Source organism: Berghia stephanieae, chromosome 2 (genome assembly GCF_034508935.2).
Source record: "Berghia stephanieae isolate SIO BIC M18660-M18661 chromosome 2, UCSD_Bste_1.3, whole genome shotgun sequence".
NCBI lineage: Eukaryota > Metazoa > Mollusca > Gastropoda > Nudibranchia > Aeolidiidae > Berghia > Berghia stephanieae.
In genome coordinates, this window is record NC_088361.1 from 59,904,731 (window position 1) to 59,924,325 (window position 19,595).

The window sequence follows — 19,595 nt, forward strand, 5'->3', positions numbered from 1 at the left end:
GGACGGATGGCTAGATATGTTGCCAATGTAAACAAAAGCAAAATAAACTCGACTGAAGAAGAGTGAAAAGATGGCTAGATTTGTTGTGGGCTGAAAAGATAGCTGTCAAAAAATTCCGTGGAGTTAAACTTTATGGAAAGTCTGTGACCTACTTTATTGCGTTATGGAAATATCAGGGATCGCTTGCGTCCTTAATAAATCAACGATTGACAAATTCCTATGATGCAATAAATCCAAGAAGATTTCTTTCAGTGTCTTATAAAGCTAATTTAGTCCTATTCTAACACAAATATGGGTGTCTGCTTTACTATCAAATATACAGCTTTGTAAAATATCTTGGTTTATCTGTAGATTCAAAAACTCAGTGTCAGTTTCCAATTTAAAAGGATCTGGAATGCTTCAAGGGTTTGGGTGAGGGTGTGTGTGGGTGTGTGCCAGTGTGTATGTTTGCGCGTGTGTGCGCATGCGTGTGCGTATTTCGGGTGTGTGCGTGCGTGTGTGCGTGCATGTGTGCGTGCGTGTGTGCGTGTGTGCGTACGTGTGTGTACGTGTGTGCGTGTGTGCGTGTGTGTGTACGTGTGCGTGTGTAAGTGCGTACATGTTAATGTGCGTACGTGTTCATGTGCGAACGTGTATAATCTCTCGCATGTATGCGCTTACGTGTGTATGTGCGTACGTTTGTGCATGTTCCTGTGCGTGGATGTGCGTACGTTTGTCCATGTTCCTGTGCATGGATGTGCCTGTGCTTGTGCATTTGTTAGGATTGACAGAAAACTTCAATTTGCTGAATTAAAGTGATCTTTTTTTTTTTTTTTTTTTTTTACAACGTTAGAGTCCCAGCGTTCAATCAATCATAAAGTGTAATAAAAATACTTGACATTAATAGGCCGATTTTATCTATGTAGCTTCCAAAATTGCATAACAGTATCAATTAGATTTTATCAACTGATAATGGTCAAAAATTTATCTGCAATTTAAGTTATGGAAAGTACTTGATTTAGTGATACAAGAGCTTTATGGAGATGTGTTCCAGAAAAAAAAATCATCTCGACAATAATTCCTTTTAAACTCAATTTTATAATGTATTAGCAGTGATGCAGCGAGAGTAATTCTTATGTAGTTGTGAAATTGATGCGACAAAGACGATCACAATAAGTTATAGAATTTGGCACTTTCGAAACTTTTAGATCAGTCCAGTGCCTGAGAAAAGGTAGATATAAAACAACACAACAGGACAGCTAGGTACATTTAGGGATCGCAACCGGAAAAAACGTTTGGGTCTCAGGTGCCTTAGAAAAAGGAAGATAAAAGGGGAATAGGAAAAAGGGATAGAGCAGCAATCTATATGTGCCCAGCCTGACACCATTTATCCAATGTCAGAAAATGGCTTGGGTAAAACCAAGTCATTTCAATCCAGGACACATACAGAAAGCCACAAAGGGACAAGCGGGATAGATAAAAGACCCTACCAGCAGCCCCTTCCAACCGCCCGCTAGCTGATGGTGATAGTGAATAGAATATGAAATCGATTAAATCAAGAGTATATAAAATTGTACTTTCGTGCTATATTTGCGAGAAAATTGTATTTATATGTGTTTGTGTTGCTTTAGGTCTCTTCAACACATGAGTATATGAGAGACGCTGAAAAAAAAACAGCAATCTACAAAAATACATGTAACAATATACCTAAAGATATAAGCTAAATTATAATACAGAACAACTGCAGAGATACAGAAAAAAAAATATCCTGTCAAATACATTCAAACAATGACGATGGGAGTAAAAAGAACGACATCATACGACGTACACCTGCGGACATCATAGATGATCAAAGGTATGCTCATCACCACCGGTATTAATGTATTACACGTACAATGCTATAAAGTTCATGCATAAATTGATAAAAGACAAAGACGAGAGATGACTAACAAGTAAAACAAAGCGGAATTCATCTTTAAATTTTCGTTTTAAATGAGCCATACTATGATTTTCTGATAGTCCTGGAATATTTCTTCAATTTCTCAAAAGTCCCGTTTGCTTTTTATATGGATTCATAAAAAACCAAAGGTTCCAAAACTCAACAGTTATTTTCCAGTGTTAAATGAGGCTGTATAACATTTAAAAGGGTCCTGTGTGTTTAAATACGTGTGTACTTGTGTGCGTGTGTGTGTGTGTGTGTTTGCGCGCGAGTGTGTGTGTTTGCGCGCGAGTGTGTGTGTTTGCGCGCGAGTGTGTGTGTTTGCGCGCGAGTGTGTGTGTTTGCGCGCGAGTGTGTGTGTGTTTGCGCGCGAGTGTGTGTGTTTGCGCGCGAGTGTGTGTGTTTGCGCGCGAGTGTGTGTGTTTGCGCGCGAGTGTGTGTGTTTGCGCGCGAGTGTGTGTGTTTGCGCGCGAGTGTGTGTGTTTGCGCGCGAGTATGTGTGTGTTTGCGCGCGAGTATGTGTGTGTTTGCGCGCGAGTATGTGTGTGTTTGCGCGCGAGTATGTGTGTGTTTGCGCGCGAGTATGTGTGTGTTTGCGCGCGAGTATGTGTGTGTTTGCGCGCGAGTATGTGGTGTTTGCGCGCGAGTGTGTGTTTGCGCGCGAGTGTGTGTTTGCGCGCGAGTGTGTGTTTGCGCGCGAGTGTGTGTTTGCGAGCGAGTGTGTGTGTGCGTATGTGTGTGGGTGAGCGTTTGCATGTTTCGGTGTTTGTTAGAAAGGAGTAAGTGACAGAATAAGTGACAGAAAAACTGACAATTTGCTGAATTAGGTGATAATCTGAAATACTTTTCCGAGCCCTAACGTTTAGTCAAAATATTGAGACAAATTCTTAAAATATGAGAGAAAAAATATGAAAGCCGGGTCAATCTACATAATTTGATTACTGTCTTAATTCAACTATGCAATACAAATGTTACGATAAGTACTTATTACAGCTTTTAAATTCCATGTACAGGGATTTGTTTTGGTCCGAGCTTTCACTTTTATCTTATCCAATAGTCCTAAATTGTCTGTGCCATTAAAAGCTTACAGGAAATGTATTTTATATCAAGACACCACTCGACAACTTAAGGAAAGCAACATAAAAAATCTCGATAATTAAAAAAGCCAGGATCTAACTATATCTCTATTAAGCTATGCTATCTAATCTTTATACAGACTTATTTAACCCTAGCGTGTACTTTGTTGCCATTGTAAAACTCTTAATCTGAGTAACTGCTTTACTAATAAATGAATAGTTACAATTCTTGATTTCTTTTGTGTTGATTCAAAATCTCAGGAGCCAAAGTTTAGAATTTGAATTATCTGAATGTGGGGAAGGGGGGGGGGGGGGTATTGCTGAATGTCATTTTTCAGCAAAGAATGAATCGTTTTAACATATCGTATATATTCCAAAGTCAAAAAGCAGTGTTAATTATGTTATAATATGGGTCTGAAGAACTTCAAAGGGCCCGACGGGGATGCTGTTAACGTATTAGAAAATTTAGCTGAATTACGTGATATTTTTCAAACAGCGAATGAATAGTTTTAACAAATAAACGGGGTATATTCCAGAACCGACTAGCAATGTCCAGAATTTGTAATATGGGTCTCCAGAGGGAAGAGGGGAAAAAGAATAGTAAAGTATTGCTTAATTACGTCATGTTTCTGCAACAACGCATAACGTGTTTTTGGTGTGGATTCCACAACTCAGACAATGCCCAGTGCTTATTCAAATAGTTTAACGTATACAATGGTCTGAGGTGCTTCAAATAGGTGTGAAGACAGATTTACAGCCCTAGCTTTCAGTCATTCAAAAATCGATATTTTGAAATCCTTAAATAATACCGAAATCAATATAGCCTCCAAAACTGTATAATACTGATTGATTTAGTCCACTGATGCTACCTAATATTCCACTAATATTCCATGCTATTCATTTTTATGGAATTTACTTCTTCATGACCGACATACTAATGAGTTATAGAAATTTATAATAAGTCAGGGATCTGTGCTCCAGGAACATCAACCATTAAAAATCCTACAATAACAAATTTTAGTATTAATCCATAATTCTTTACAACTTTTTAATTCCTTTTGTCGAGAGCTCACACTCCATACTAATATCATGTTAGTAATTTGTATTTGTAGTGAAGATCCCAAAATTCAGCACCCAATGTCCAGCATTTGTTATATTGGGGTTTTACGGCATTAAAGGATGCGAAGTGTTTCAATTGGTATGGGGAACAGATAAGATATATAGTTGAATTATGCGATATTTTGCTATTTCATTATTAAGAGTCAAAATCCATACGTTTTCTGATTGAAGGGAGGTAGATGCGTGTTCGGAAGTCACGCCTGTACAAAATATATGCACCTTTAGCCTTAGCCTTTTGTCATCCAAGACGTCCATAAGGCAGTCCCGGTTTTTATTCAGACTCTCATCTCCTATACAGGTTGCCAGCCAAGGCTTACGATTCCTGTCCAACCGGGGTTTATATTCAGAGTCTCATTCTCCTAGACAGGTTGCCATCCAAGGCTTACGATTCCTGTCCAACCGGGGTTTATATTCAGAGTCTCATTCTCCTAGACAGGTTGCCATCCAAGGCTTACGATACCTGTCCAACCGGGGTTTTTATTCAGTTTCCTTCTAGATCGATTACAGTCCCCTGTTGACGAGCTCAATCCACCAGAAGAAAGGCCTAGGTTGGGAACTTGGACGTTGTAAGTACGTGTTGAGGGATTATGACTCGTTGGATGTCCTATCTATTGTTTCCTTCGTAGGAAGTGTTAGATCAAACTTAGTCTGGCCTCTCTATCCTTTGACATTTCCGGCTTAGATATTCCTGCCAGGAGGAGTTATTGAGACACGCAAGCTCCCCGACCGCGTCAAGGTCTTGATCCACAGGAGAGAAAAACGAATGAATTGTAATATGCCGTGATGGTACGGCAACTACAGTAAACTAATCTGGAGACGCTGGTGTCTACATTAAATGGCCAAATGGAGAAACGCAACAAAGTTCAAAGCAACAGGAGCTCACTACACTAACTACTAACCAACATTAGTAATCAAAGAGGCATTGCAATCAAATAAGTAATAAAGATAATCAGGGAATCAAACACCTCCGTCAATGCCAAAATAGTCTTCCTTGCAGGTGCCAAACTATCAGACACTGAATAATCCAATAGAAACAGATCTGAATCGTGCAAGTGAAAAGCAACTGGTTTAAATGAAACAGCTAAAACGGTCAAAGAAAATTAAATTAGATACTATTGCCAAAATTCGATCCGAGAAAACAAGATGAATTTTTATGAAGTTGCCGAAATTAAGTCAATCATTAAGGCCCAGGCAAAAGCCAACGGTTACAAGATGTACCCGAGCTTCAATAAAAGTGACCCAAGCAAACTTTTAAACAGAGAAGACTGCAATCAGGACATAATCGACTAAAACACCCCATGTACACGATTTTCAAAATGAGAAACAGACGTGTGATTATAATGAAGGAGAAGACAACCACCAAATACTTCTAACCTGCCAAAAGTATGCAACAGCAAAAGAGGATTTTTGGTCTGGTACCACACTTCTGCAGACTAAACTGTATGGACCCCTAACAGAACTGAGGAAGACAACGAAGTTCCTTCACCAAGACATTCTAACAGGAAGACAGTATGAGAGGGAATAAAGAAGAAAACATTTACTATTTCAAAATCCTGAATGTATCTGCATGGCTTCCAAAAAATGTGAAGCATTTTTAAAATCAATATATTGGGTGCAAATCAAGTTTTAATCAAAGTCCTTAAATGTTTATATAAATAAAAGCTTTGTGGAAATTTTAGGAGAGCAACGTTTTAAAAAAACCCAAATATCTTTTAAAGATCTAATCCAAGTATCTCTATTTTAAGCTAGTTAATCCTCTATAAAACTTATTTACCCTTTTCTTGTTTTATGATTCAAATATCATGAATTTTTATACTGTTGATTCAAAATTCCAGCAGCGAATCGTATTTAAATTGAGGGTCTGAAGGGAGGGAGGCGGTAACGGAGAGTAGTAGGAAAACCTTCTGTCATTCACAAATTGGTGTATTAAAATCCATAAATAAAAGCCGAAATGATGCCCGTATTTGGCTATATATGATGCCTTTTTAAAAATTCAAAACCCTAAATCTATTAGAATTGCAAATCAGTTGTATCAAGACAAACCTAAGAATGTGATTTAAAAATAGATAAACTTTTTAAAGAGAAACAAAAATAACATTAAAACAAAAGAAACTGGTAAAGGAAACTAACGAAATGACAAATTTTGGAGGTCTCATTACTGAGATTTAAAAATACTAACAACTACTACCACCTCTATTAGCTACTATTATTATCATTATCTACTTTAACAACTATTGGTAGCATTATTTTGACTATCATTATATCAACATCATTATCATAATCAATAATATAATTCTCAAGTTTTTCTTTTTTTTTTTTTACAACAGCGCTTGCAACAAATTCGTTGATATAAGAGTCAAGCGAAGTTTAATGACAAGACTAGATGAGGGGGGGGGGGGGGGGGGGGGGAGAAATAGAAAAAGGAGTAACATTCCTCTTTCTGTTTTCACAATGAGAATCACAATGGCTCTTCATACCCATGCACCAATAAATATTTACGAGGGGGAAAATCTTTGAAAAGGTGCATGGTACCAGCAACCATCCTCAATCGTGTTCTGTGATGCCCACCTATAATTTGTTATAACCCTATGTGTACAAATATACTCAGTCCATTGAGAGTTTTGTCTCGCATCCCACTGCAATGGGGATGGTTACTGAAAAAAAACAATCTAAAAAATCTGAACATTTACAACAAAACATGAAATATGTAGCCCAGCCATGACTAGACTGGCCGTAAACCACATGGGCATTATCATTATTATCATTATACTCATCATTAACATCAAATATACTTCCCCATCAGACCCGATTATAAATTGTTAAGAACCAAAGTCCCACTTCGTAGGAATCGTCCTTTTCGTCACTTCTTGAGGTCAAAGTTTTATCTATCATTGATGATTTAGGAGGGAAAAACTTTCAGCTATGGTTTGTTCCTTGATGACATGAATAAAAAGCAATAAATGTTACAGGAGAATAAATAATTTAACACAGATAAGTCGTACAAATTATGATATGCAACCACCATCAAGACGATCTCACCATACTTGAAACCGGACTGCAACAATAAATTCAGATGTCTTGATAGAATGACAAATGACTTGGCCGCTTCTTGACAAATTTTCATTTCCATAATTTCTTGATCGTATACAACATTCTGGAAAGGATCTGATCTACAATGAAAAGGAAAAGAAAAGAATAATGGAAAACCAGTCATTTTGGTACTCGTTTGTTTTGAATGTTTAGCGGCGCTTGCAACAAATTAGTTCATTTTAGCAGCAAGGATAAAGTAACACGAGGACTAGATGAAGGTGAGAATGGAAAAAGAAAAGGGTGTTGACTCTTAGCTGTTGACTACTCTATATTCTTATGCATTGGAGCACGGGTCTGAATAAAGCCATTGTGAGATTCTCATCTTGAACCCAAGATACCAGCCTTGAGCGACATTAAATTTTCACAATGCATTAGCAATTTTAAAAGTATGTGAATGAAACAATGTGATTTATAATGAATAAATATATCTCCCGGCTAAAAAAAAATCCCAAAAAACCCCGACTACTTCCGTCTTGGCAAATGACCCAAGTCCAAGCTACGTCAAAACAAGAGCGAGTAATCTCATTCGAAGACGAGAAAATAGAAGTAGCGTTTTTGAAGTGGACAATTGAAAGAGTAAAGGGGGGGGGGGGGGTAATAAAAAGAAAACTATGCCCTTACTGGTCCACGGCTGGTGATTTTATATCCAAATAGATGAATCAAAACTGAATGCCGGAATCGACTGAGTTTTTGAAATATGACAGGATGATAAATGTAACCCTTGGCATAAAACGGTAGGATTTTGGGTCATTAAGAGATTGAACTTATAGACAAGGGTCATGTATTATAAGAAGAATAAGTATACATTCTTTAAGGGAGAAAAGGTTTTCCGATTTATTTCAACTTCTAAATTCACCTTTTGGCATCTGGGTCACTCTCCGACCTACCAGATTTGATTGATCCCAACACAATACCGATTTGAGACGTCGGGTCACCAAAAGTCTTACTACTTTCCGACTGATTTAACATACACCCAGTCACAGGCAAGTCAACAAATCTCGACTTACCCCATTGGGAACGTCACCGGTCACTTTATGGGGCGACTGTTAAAAATGAGTTTGGCGGAACCTCTAACACTGGGTTAAAAATTGATTTTTTTTCAAAATGTCCCCTTGCATCGTATACCAAAAAGATAAATACATAAATAAATAAAAATAAATCTGTGACACCCTGCCTCAAAACTTGTATATCACAATGATTCAGATTGGGTTCAGTTTATATTAAAGAAAATGAATAAAGTTGCAACAAGTGTGAAACCCCAAAAGCTCATATTTCTGATCATTTTTTTTTTAATTCAGTTTTTGTCATCCGGTAAACTCCATATTACTGAATTGAAACGATGAGTTACATTTTCACAAATCTTGTGACACGTCAGGTTATTTCAACACCAGTAATCAATGGAAAATGGCAAGAAATGGGGATATAAAAGTGATTCATCACCTCAAAAAGGTATGTCGGGTAGTTTTGATGTTTAGATGAACAGTAAACAATTTTAGACTTGGTTATGTTTTGATGAGAATTAATTTTTTTAACGAGAACAAACTAAAATGTCATATTTATGACTATCCTGACTTTTAAATATCTTACTGGCATCTGGTTCACCCCGACATAATACCGTTTTGACGTGATGGGTTACAAATGTCAATGTTGGAGAACGTACTTGACTTTTATCCTTTCCACCAGATAGTCGGACTGTTCTGTATTGAGCAGATAATGAGAACGACAACCTCTAAATCATTGACGTTATTCTTTCCTCCTTATGATCCATTTTTTTTCAAATCATCCCAGTGTCTTTGATGGAAAGGAGCAGGCGTTGCTGATAGGGGTTTTTTTCAAGAGGCTGCTGCAATCAAGAACAAATTAGACAAATTGAAGAAAAAGACTGAAAATAAGAGATTTCCATTGTATAAAACCCGTCTTAAGCTGATTCGTCCATCATCATCATCATCATCATCATCATCATCATCATCATCGTCATCATCATCGTCATCATCATCATCATCATCATCATCGTCATCATCATCGTCATCGTCGTCATCGTCGTCGTCGTCGTCGTCGTCATTGTCATTGTCATCGTCGTCGCCGTCACCATCACCATCATCACCAAGGAAATCCTTTCATTGCGGAGGGAAAGTATCTGATTTTTGACGAATTGTGATAAAGATTTGAGGACTGGCTGGAGTTTCTGCGTGGAGATATAGCCATACGCTACCACAACTACCACCACCATCTCGATCATCATCATCCTCATCATCATCATCATCACCATCATCATCATCATCAACGTAATTTCGTGTAGAAAATGCAACATAAATCACTATGCTTTTCATCAGGGGAAAACAAGACCTACACCTTGCCCGGAGCTATGAACTCCTCAGAAGGAAAGACTATCACATTCTAAAAAGGATTTTAGAGGTAATAAATAAATAGTAAGGCGCGTAGCTGATGTGGTTGAAAGTTATGATGCGGTGGTACTGGTTGCAGTAGTGGTGGTGGTAGTGATGATATGGTGGTGGTCGTAGTAGTGGTAGTGATGAAGCGGTGGTGATTGCAGTAGCGGTGGTAGTGATGATGCTGTCGAGGTTGTAGTTGTGATGCGGTGGTAGTAGTAGTAATGCTTGTAGCAATGGTGGTAGTTATGATAATGCGGTGATGGTGGTTTCATTAATGGTGGCAGTGATGTGACCGTGATCGCAGTAGTGGTGGTAGTGATGGCGATGTGGCGGTGTACAATGTAGTAGCGGTGGTGGTGGTGGTGGTAGTAGTGATGATATAATTGAAATAGTTGTAGTGATGTGGTTGTAGTAGTTATGATGTTGCGGTGATAGTAATCGTAGCAGTGGTGATAGTGATGATTTGATGGTGGTGGTTGTAGTTTTGTGGTGGTGGTGATGTGTTGGTTGTAGTGATAATGGCAGTGATGACGATGTGATGGTAGTTGTAGTTGTGGTGGTTGTGACGACGATGCAGTCGTGGTTGTAATGGTGGTAGTGATGATGTGATAGAGTTTATATTAATGGTAGTGCTGATAATGATGCAGAGGTGGTGATAGTGGCATGGTTGCAGCAGTGTTGGTAGCTATGATGCTGAGGTAGTGATGATGTGGTTGTAATGATGGTGGTTATGTGACGGTGGTAGTGATAATGAATCGTGGTGGGGGTTGCAGTAATGGCGGTAGTGATCAGGATGATGTGGTCATTCCGACAGTTTCCAGACGCATGTACGCAAAGAATTAAATTCCGATCCTTTTTCTCACCCGGGAAGAAAATGATCAACCCCCCGATATCTTTCCATATTTCCCGAAATTTTAGAAACCCTGTTACTTTTTGGTGGTATGAAATCAATTCTTTTATTTGCCCAGATCTGCCGTACTCTGTATGAAAAAAACAACAAAAAAAACATTAAAAATTTGACCAGAAAACTCGTCCAAATATCGGTCATTTTAATCGATTGATATTTGAAGGTCAGTTTTCTGACCAAAATACTAACTTTTGTCTTTGTGAGCACGACAACACAGACCCCCCCCCCCCCCCCCCCACCCCCGCCCCACACACACACATATGTCAATATTGGAGACTTACTTATTTGACATGGAGCCTTCAGCTGGATAGTCGGACTGTCTGTCTTGGGTAGATAAACGATTGACGTTTTACTTTTGTCTGATCCATTTTTTTTTTTTACAAATTTCCCCATTCTCTTTGATGGTAAGGAGCAGGTGCTGCTGGCAGGGTTTTGTACGAGGGTGCTGCAATCAAGAACAAATTATATAAAATGAAGAGACTTGACTACTTCTAGTTCTCTATTTCTTAGAATTTCCATACAAATAACAGGATTTCCATGGTGTAAAAACACCGTCTTACGTTGATCTTGCGTCACACGCAAAGGGACCTGGATCGATCCCAGGTGTAGTCGAGATTTTTTTCTGATCCGCCCAGCAGTGATTGGGTAGCTGGTTCTTTTAGATTTCTCAGAAAGTACCTGCGCTAGATTATCTAAAGGGGAGCAAGCGAATGTTACTGTCCATTTTACGCTAAAAAACGGATAAACTAAGGCCCTTGTGGCTCTGGACTACTAATATTAGGCTGTAAATGTAGGCATGGAGATATGGTCCGTCTTCATGGCTGTACAGAACATTTTAAAGAAGGAATTGATTTGTAGTATGTCTGATAAAAACATGGATATGTGATTCCACTGATTAAAAAAAAAGTTAAATACCTCGTGCTCAGAAAAAATGCACCCAGTATACTCCATATAAATCAAAATTAATCAACAAAGACAAAGTACGTAGGTCCACTCCCTCTTTGATTTGGTTTTATAGTTTAACATAGTATCTAATCAATGATGGAATATTTAAAAATCAGAATTGTTGAAAAACAAATGCTATGACAGATAAAAGCAAAGTTTTTTTTGGTTTGTTTGTTGCTTTAGGTCTCTTCCAACACAATTGAGGTTATATGAGAGACCGCTGAAACAAAAAAAAAGCAATCTAACAAAAATAGTACAAATGTAAATCAAAATCATAACCTAAAGACATCATAAGCTAAATTATAAATAACCAAGAACAAACAGGCAGAAGATTTACAGAAAAAAAAATATCTTCTGTCAAAAATACAATCACAAACCAAAGAAGCAGGATAGGCTAGTAAAGAGAAGAAACGACATCACTATCGGATCGTACACCCATGCGAACATCATAGGTATATGATTCAAGGGTGATGCTCCCATCCAACCACCCGCAAAGCAAAGTTTGTTGACCAATTATTTTCTTAAAATAAATAAAGATATACATTTGACAACGATTAGAAATACGAGAAAATATTCTTATCCGCAAGATGTTTCCCTTAAGATTTTTTTTAATGTTCAAATTAATGCGACTCAAGATCATATGACAACTTTACAGATAAATGTGTGTGTGTGTGTGGGGGGGGGGGGGGGGGGTGTTGGTTGTAGGTATAATAAATTTCTGGTCTGTTTGAAACAAAACAAAAAATATTCTAGTATTAAACATAATATTAGACATAGTAAAGCCATCATAATCTAAGGTGATCTAACCAAGAAATCTTGATTAGCCAAAATGAAATGGATGCCGCATTCTCATTTTTTGTTTGTTTTATTTGTTTTGTTTTTGTTTTCCTTATAGAATTGATATCTGAAATTGTTACACCCGATTTCTCGCATAACAGTCAGGAGTTGCTTCAGACGACCTCTTTTTCATAAAGACCTTCCGTATTTGTTTGACGTCAGCCACATCGCGATATTCTTTTGTTTTAAGGGTTTTACGGCGCTTGCAACACATTAAGGTCATATCAGCGCCGTTAAAAGGGGAAAACAGGATAGTAAAACGTTCTAAAATTATAATTAAGACACCCAAGAAAATGTTTAGACTTGACAAAGGGGGAATTGGTTCAAATAGGAAACGGGTGTAGATGCCACGAGCACACTATCAAAGTACTTAATTTGAGATCTAAAAGTCATCCAGACAAGCACAACGTCCTCACTAAGATGAATACACTTCTAGGTTCCATGCCTGGTCCAGGCTTCGGATACTGCATGAATTATCTCTCTCCATTCCTCCCTGTCTCTTGCTTTTTCAAACAGCTCTTGGATTGTTAGGTTGGTGAAGCCCTTCAGTTGGTCTATGAGTGTTTTTCTTTGTCTCCCCCGGGCGCGTTTACCAGGTATTTTTCCATAACTTGCCAGGTATTCATTCTTATCTTTCCTTACTATGTGTCCGAAAAAGGATAGTTGTCAATCCGCTATTAAGGGCATTAGTTTCCTTTGCTGGTATGTTTGTTTTAGCACTTCTTTGTTCGTTTTGTGTGCAGTATACGATATTCTCTGCATCCTTCTCAAACACCACATTTCAAAAGCTTCAATGTTCTTTTGTGTTTCTGCATTTGTAGTCCAGCTTTCGCATCCGTATAACAAGATTGGCCACACGTAGCACTTCAAGACTCGGAATCTAATCCCGAACGACATCTGTTTGTTTTTCAAAATGTTTCCCAGGTCCATGAAGGCCTGTTTGGCTTGAGTTATTCTTGCTCGTATGTCTCGGTTACATCTTCCATCTGTTGTCACTATTGAACCTAGGTATTTAAAACTTTCTACGTTGGTAAGTTGCTCGCCGTGAATCGTTATATTGCATGTGTTGTTTTCGGGGGTTTTCTGTATTACCATGCATTCCGTTTTGGTGATATTCACTTCCATTCCCTTGGCTTCACTATCTACTACCACTTTGTCAATCTTTTGAAGTTGGATTTCTGATGTTGCAGTGAGTGCCGTATCGTCTGCGTATCTTACATTATTTATGTTGTGACCTCCTACTTTTATTCCCTCCATATTAGTTATGCCCCTCATGATTGTTTCTTGGTATAGATTAAACAGATCTGGTGAGGCAACACACCCTTGACGGACACATTTCTTAATAGGAATGGAATTTAGAGTTTCCGATTTTGATAGATGCCTGCTGGGTGTAGTATAATGTTTGCATGAGTCTGAGGTCTTTCTCATCAGCGCCAATGGAGTGCAGTTGTTTTAGTATTTCTTCGTGGCGTACTCTATCAAAAGCTTTTTTGTAGTCGACAAAACAGAGGTATAGTGGGGTCTGAACCTGTATAGCTCTTTCACTTAAAACACGGAGAAGGTATATTGCGTTCCTTGTCCCTCTGTCAGGTTGGAATCCATATTGTTCTTCTGCGATTTCGGGGTTAATCTTATTCCTTAGCCTGTTGATAATTATACGCAACAGTATTTTGTTGATGTGGCTTAAACTTATAGTTCTAAAATTTTCGCATCTGACTGCACCTGCTTTCTTTGGTATTGCTATGAAAATAGAGTTACAGAGATCTTCTGGAATTTTCCCAGTGTTGTATATATTGTTGAATAATATGTGAAGTTCATCAATTGCTAGATCTCCTAGGCTTTTTAATACCTCTACAGATATTTCATCAGGGCCTGTTGCTTTACCATCCCTCATTCGTTCCATGGCATGTTCAATTTCACTTTTGGTGATGTTTGGTCCGCTTAATGGTTCTTTGAATTTCAGTGGTGGTTCATTTCTATTTGGATCATTGTACAGTTCGCCTATGTATTCTACCCATCGGCTTTCTATATGTTCTTCAAATAGCAGTTCCCTTGTTTGTTTTGGATACAACTTCCTGCTGCTTTGCTTTTCCTTTTCCCTGATAGTTCTTTTATTCTTTGGTGAGTTTGTTGGGGGTTGGGTTTGTATTCTCTTTCGATTTCGCAGCATTTCCAGTCTAGATAGTTCTCGTGTGCCTCGATGCATTTGGATTTAATGTGGTTGTTCAATGTTTGGTATTCTGCAGACCCTCTGTTGCATTTTCGTCTTTCTTCAAATCGGTTTAGAATTTCATTTGTCATCCATTCCTTTTTGCTGTTTATTTGAGCTATTGGTAAATGGTTTTCTGCAGTTGCTTTGACACACTTTTGGAATATATCAAATTGTTTTTCACATTTTTCGTTATCGGGTTCACTTTGGCTTTGTATCATGAGTGTATTTTCAAATTCTTCTCTCATTTTTGTTTGTATGCCATTGTCTTTGCATAACCTGTAATCCCTCTTTATTCTACCAGCTGTTCTCTGAATAGCTTTAAACTTTATCCTTACTGTACAAACAACTGGGACATGGTCACTGTCTACATCGGCGCCTGGGTAGGTTTTGCAATTTAATATGCCATTTCTGAATCTTGAAGATACTGCTATAAAGTCTATCTGGTTCCTTGCTCTGTCCCCTGGTGATTGCCATGTCTAGGTTCTTGGGCGTTGTTGAAACCAGTTGTTTGAAATCATTAATTTATTTGTTCTACACCAATCTGCCCAGATGTTTCCTCGTTCATTTCTGTCTCCAAGTCCATGTGGTCCGATTATGTCACCATCTCTGCCTCTGCCAATCTTAGCATTTAGGACCCCCATTACCATAAGGACTTCTTGTGATTTACACATTCGTTTTGCTTTGTCTAGTGAATGGTAAAACTCTGTCATATCTGCATCTGTCGCCTCTTCTGTTGGTGCATAAACTTGAATAATATTGGTGTCAACTACAGGTCCTCTTAGCTTAACCAGCAAAACTCTGTCTGAGATTGCTACGTGCCCTTTGTAAAATTTGGTTGATTGTTGGTCTAAGATCATCCCTACTCCTTTTTGGAAAGAGGTTCCATCACTCCATATGATCTTATATGTCGTGTTGTCACAACTCTGTCATATCTGCATCTGTCGCCTCTTCTGTTGGTGCATAAACTTGAATAATATTGGTGTCAACTACAGGTCCTCTAAGCTTAACCTGCAAAACTCTGAGATTGCTACGTGCCCTTTGTAAAATTTGGTTGATTGTTGGTCTAAGATCATCCCTACTCCTTTTTGGAAAGAGGTTCCACCACTCCATATGATCTTATATGTCGTGTTGTTTTCTTGTTTTGACATAGTTCCCTGCTCTTTCCATCTCATCTCTGCCAGGCCAAGAATATTTATTTGGAGCCGTTTCATTTCTTTTAGAATGTTGTTTAGTTTTCCTTTTTGGGCACAGGTCCTGACATTCCATGTCCCAATTTTGGTTTTGTCACACTTGTTAAATTCATTTCGCCTAGTAACTGGCTGACGGTTCGGTGTGACCTGACGAACATCACGCTCCCAACCGAGCGAGGCAGCAGTCTTCCGTGAAAACATGCTCCCCTTACGCTGTCACCGTTTAACTTTTTGGACTTATTCATGCAGTTAACTCGGCAAAGTTACAAGAATGGTTTGCCATTGCCTATTCTTGTCGCCCTCTGCAGTTGGCCAGCTTGACCTGTTACCGTTCGACACCACGAGGAGGTTGCAGTAGGGCTTGATGATGATCTATCTTTGCAGACTTGGCATCATCCATTTGTCGAACGAATACACTTAAATGTTTACAAATCATATATAATATTCAAACAAAACAACAGCGCATAACAGATGATTTACAAGACAAAAGTATCTACCAAAACTCTAACTATACATTTGACTCGTTTCCTATCCAGCTAGGGTACCCGGCCAGAGCCAGGAGAAAACCAAGTCTAAAGTGACATCTCAAGACAGACAGAAAGCAAGTTGGAAAACAGTGGGACAATCGTGAAATGACCTTTCAATACGCTTCAACAGTCACTTCCCTCGTAATGACGCAAGGTAACTTAGTAACTGGCTCTAAACTATCGGAACAATGACGGACGCCCATATGAAATATTTCTCCGACGAGCATAAAAGCGTATCCAGAGGGGAAAAAACAAATCTGATAATGTTTTGACTTTTACACATTCTGATCACAAGACATGAACAGTTCTAGCCAGCATGAAGAATAAAAAAGTACCGATTTTCTTTTAGAACCACGATGGCCGCCGTTGCTGGGCAATTTCCAAGAGTTACAAAGAAAAAAAAACGAGTGAAAGTAGACAGCGGCTGCTTCTAGAAAAAACGAAAATGACGTCACTCAGTCCTTTGTTTTTAGACAGACACTATGGTGATTAGTTCTCACCAAATTTTATCAATCAGATCTAAACGTTCAAAGATTGTATATTTGTGTGTCGGTACCTTATATCTGTCCAACGGATGTTGTATTTTACTTTTACCCAAACGCATATCAACAATAATATTCATAGTAACCTGATTGAAGACGCGTCATAAATTCATGGCCCATGACATGAGAACTCACAACAAATCTCGATCAAGATGACAGAAACATACAACAGTAACACATTCCCTACACAGGAAACAAGATCAAAGGAAAGAAATCTATACATTTATAATCAGTTATTTTAAAACGTAGCATACCGCTGTTTGGCTATGTAGCATATAATAATAAGAACTGTTTTTATATATTTCTTTTTAAATCAATTTTCCTTCATGATATTCACTGCTATATTAACCTTTTTGCACCCCACCTTTTACTTCTTACATTCTCAATATTCTGGCAATATTCATTGATAATTCTAAGACTTGATCCAGAAGCATGTTGTATGGGTCGATACCTTGAAACAGGCGCCTCAGTCGCTTAAGTAGCAATATTGAATAGTCTCACACTTCATTAACTGAAGCACCTGTTTGAGGTAAAAAAAAAATAAATATGACAGTAACATCAAAATCTACGACAGCCAAATGCTTTCTGCGACGATTCAAAGTAATGAGGCGGATTTTTAATGTATGCTTATTTTTTATCATGAGGACATATCGGTATTGATCAAAACGACAAAAAATTGGAGAAGAGCAATAGTTTAAAAAAGGAACAGAACTTATCCTAGCAGGAGTCATTAATGTTATATTTAATTCGAGACCAGCGTGAAGTCGCCAGGAAAAGCACAGATCTCAGTACAAACTAGTTTTTCAGAGTCTTGAGCTATGTCGAGTCTTTAAAAAATGTTAAATGGACATTAACAACCGCTTGCTACTATTTGGATAGACCAGTAGTCTTATCACAAATTACTTTCCGACAGATCTATCGGACCTAGCTATCAAACCACTGCAGTGTAACAGGATTCATGTGAAAAAAAAAAAAACCTCACTTATGACTGCACCCAAGACGGAAACACGGAAACCAATCGTTTACAGTTAAGTGAAAGCTCTTACGTCTAACCTAAAAACATATGGATAATGAATTTAGTTTTATTTCAATCGTCTCTTTAGAAAATCCATGGGATCGTCCTCCCAATACCAAAAGACAACAGACAAGCTCATGAGAAAGAAATGCGTCATGTATAAAGGCTAAATGGGAGAAATGCCATACGTGTCCATCACATACAAACCGAGTTGCAAGCTTTGGATTTCAGTTTTATTGATGCAAAGAAACCTGAACAAATTTTGGGTCTACAATTAGGGTCTTTATTTTAACTTTTCATAAGGGTTGCTTGTCATGCCCAGGGACTCGGGCATTAATTACTGATAACTAATCAAGAAACAGCTCGACTGGAAATTTTAAAACACTGAAAAATGTTTTGATGGTTTAATAGATGTCAATTCTCTATAGTTAGTAATTAATTCTTACCTGCTGGGGACTGTTTCTATCTTAATTTCTTCAATCTCCCTCTTAGTATATAATGTAGATTGGAGACCTGTCATGTTGATCAGAGAAAGTCCAAGTGATTTTGTAATGAGTATCACGAAGCATGTCGGGAGCGATCTATATTCACGTGATTTGTTGCTGTCCAACGATTGGACATTTCTGAACAAATTTAAACACGCTGCTTTGTTTATGAAAGTTGTAAACATACCCATGTGTCAAGCTGAACACAATGACCAATCGTAATGTTAGATAGTTCAAAATATGTGAACACTTTTCACTATGTAGGTCACTTTGAGCACATTTTGCAATGTGACCAATGACCTCGAGCACATGGAAAATTAATATAGATCATGCCCAATCTTTTCTAAATGTGTTATGTAGATTGTAGACCTTTAATGTTGGTTTAAAAAAACGTGATGTATGGTCGACAGTCAAACTGATCTCTTGAAATAAATACCACGAAACGCGTGGCGCTGAGCAAGAAGTCATCTAAAATTTAAAAAAAAAAAAAGCTGAGTAAAGTGCAAGAATCGCGCTTATTCTTGAAATGTACGGGTACATCGACACCGTAGTTTTGCCCGCCAGATCAATAATACCAACACACAAAACTGTGTCTAACCATTAACATTTATAGTCTGCTTGAGATAATTTAATGAGAACTTATCACTCAATTGGCGGTCAAAAAACAATAAGAGCTGAATGAATTCAACTGTATGTTCAGCCGTTGTATTTGTTCATGGTTATGACTGAATATACCCCACACACACACACACACACACACACATACACACACACAGACACACGCAATGAGTAGTACTCATCAATCTTTTTATGATATGGACAGAGGCAAAAATGATAATATGGAGACTTGATAAAATTATTCCGTTTTTCAACCCCGTGCGCATGCGACATGGACATCTTCACGGCCTTCAGATGGATTTTAATGATATTTGGCTCGAACACTAGAATTGTTAAAGACGTTAAGCCGATTTTTAAAAATATTTTTGCATTGATTACAATCGCCAGTCTTGGCCAGGGATTTATTTTTCACGAGATGCACGTACACTACTTACTAACATTGCCATCATGGGTTCAAAATTCTACACTGTGTACACACTTGACAGAAACAATTGTTACAATTTAATAGTTGACAGCCAGAGGCGTAGCTTCCTGTTGTGATTGTCACATTCATAAAAACGAAAACTATTAACAGTAGATTTTTGTCCAATCAAGACGTGGAATGTGAACACACCTTCACACGTGCTCGGACAAACCTTGTTGGTTGTTCATAAACAAGAACGTCAATGAAATCGACCTCTCCCTGGTCATTGTTATTGTTTTTATACCGCCAAATGTATGA

At 38.1% G+C, this 19,595-nt stretch overlaps 1 long non-coding RNA gene across 1 annotated transcript; it reads right to left on the reverse strand.

Annotated features, from left to right (window-relative positions):
- Positions 1-6,141: 6,141 nt before the first annotated feature.
- LOC144965257 (uncharacterized) lies at positions 6,142-18,321 on the reverse strand. Its single transcript, XR_013643982.1, has 4 exons — positions 18,218-18,321; positions 10,785-10,948; positions 8,864-9,046; positions 6,142-7,283 (listed from the first exon to the last, which is right to left on the reverse strand). It is a non-coding gene; the product is annotated as an uncharacterized LOC144965257 (long non-coding RNA).
- Between the last annotated feature and the right edge of the window lie 1,274 nt (positions 18,322-19,595).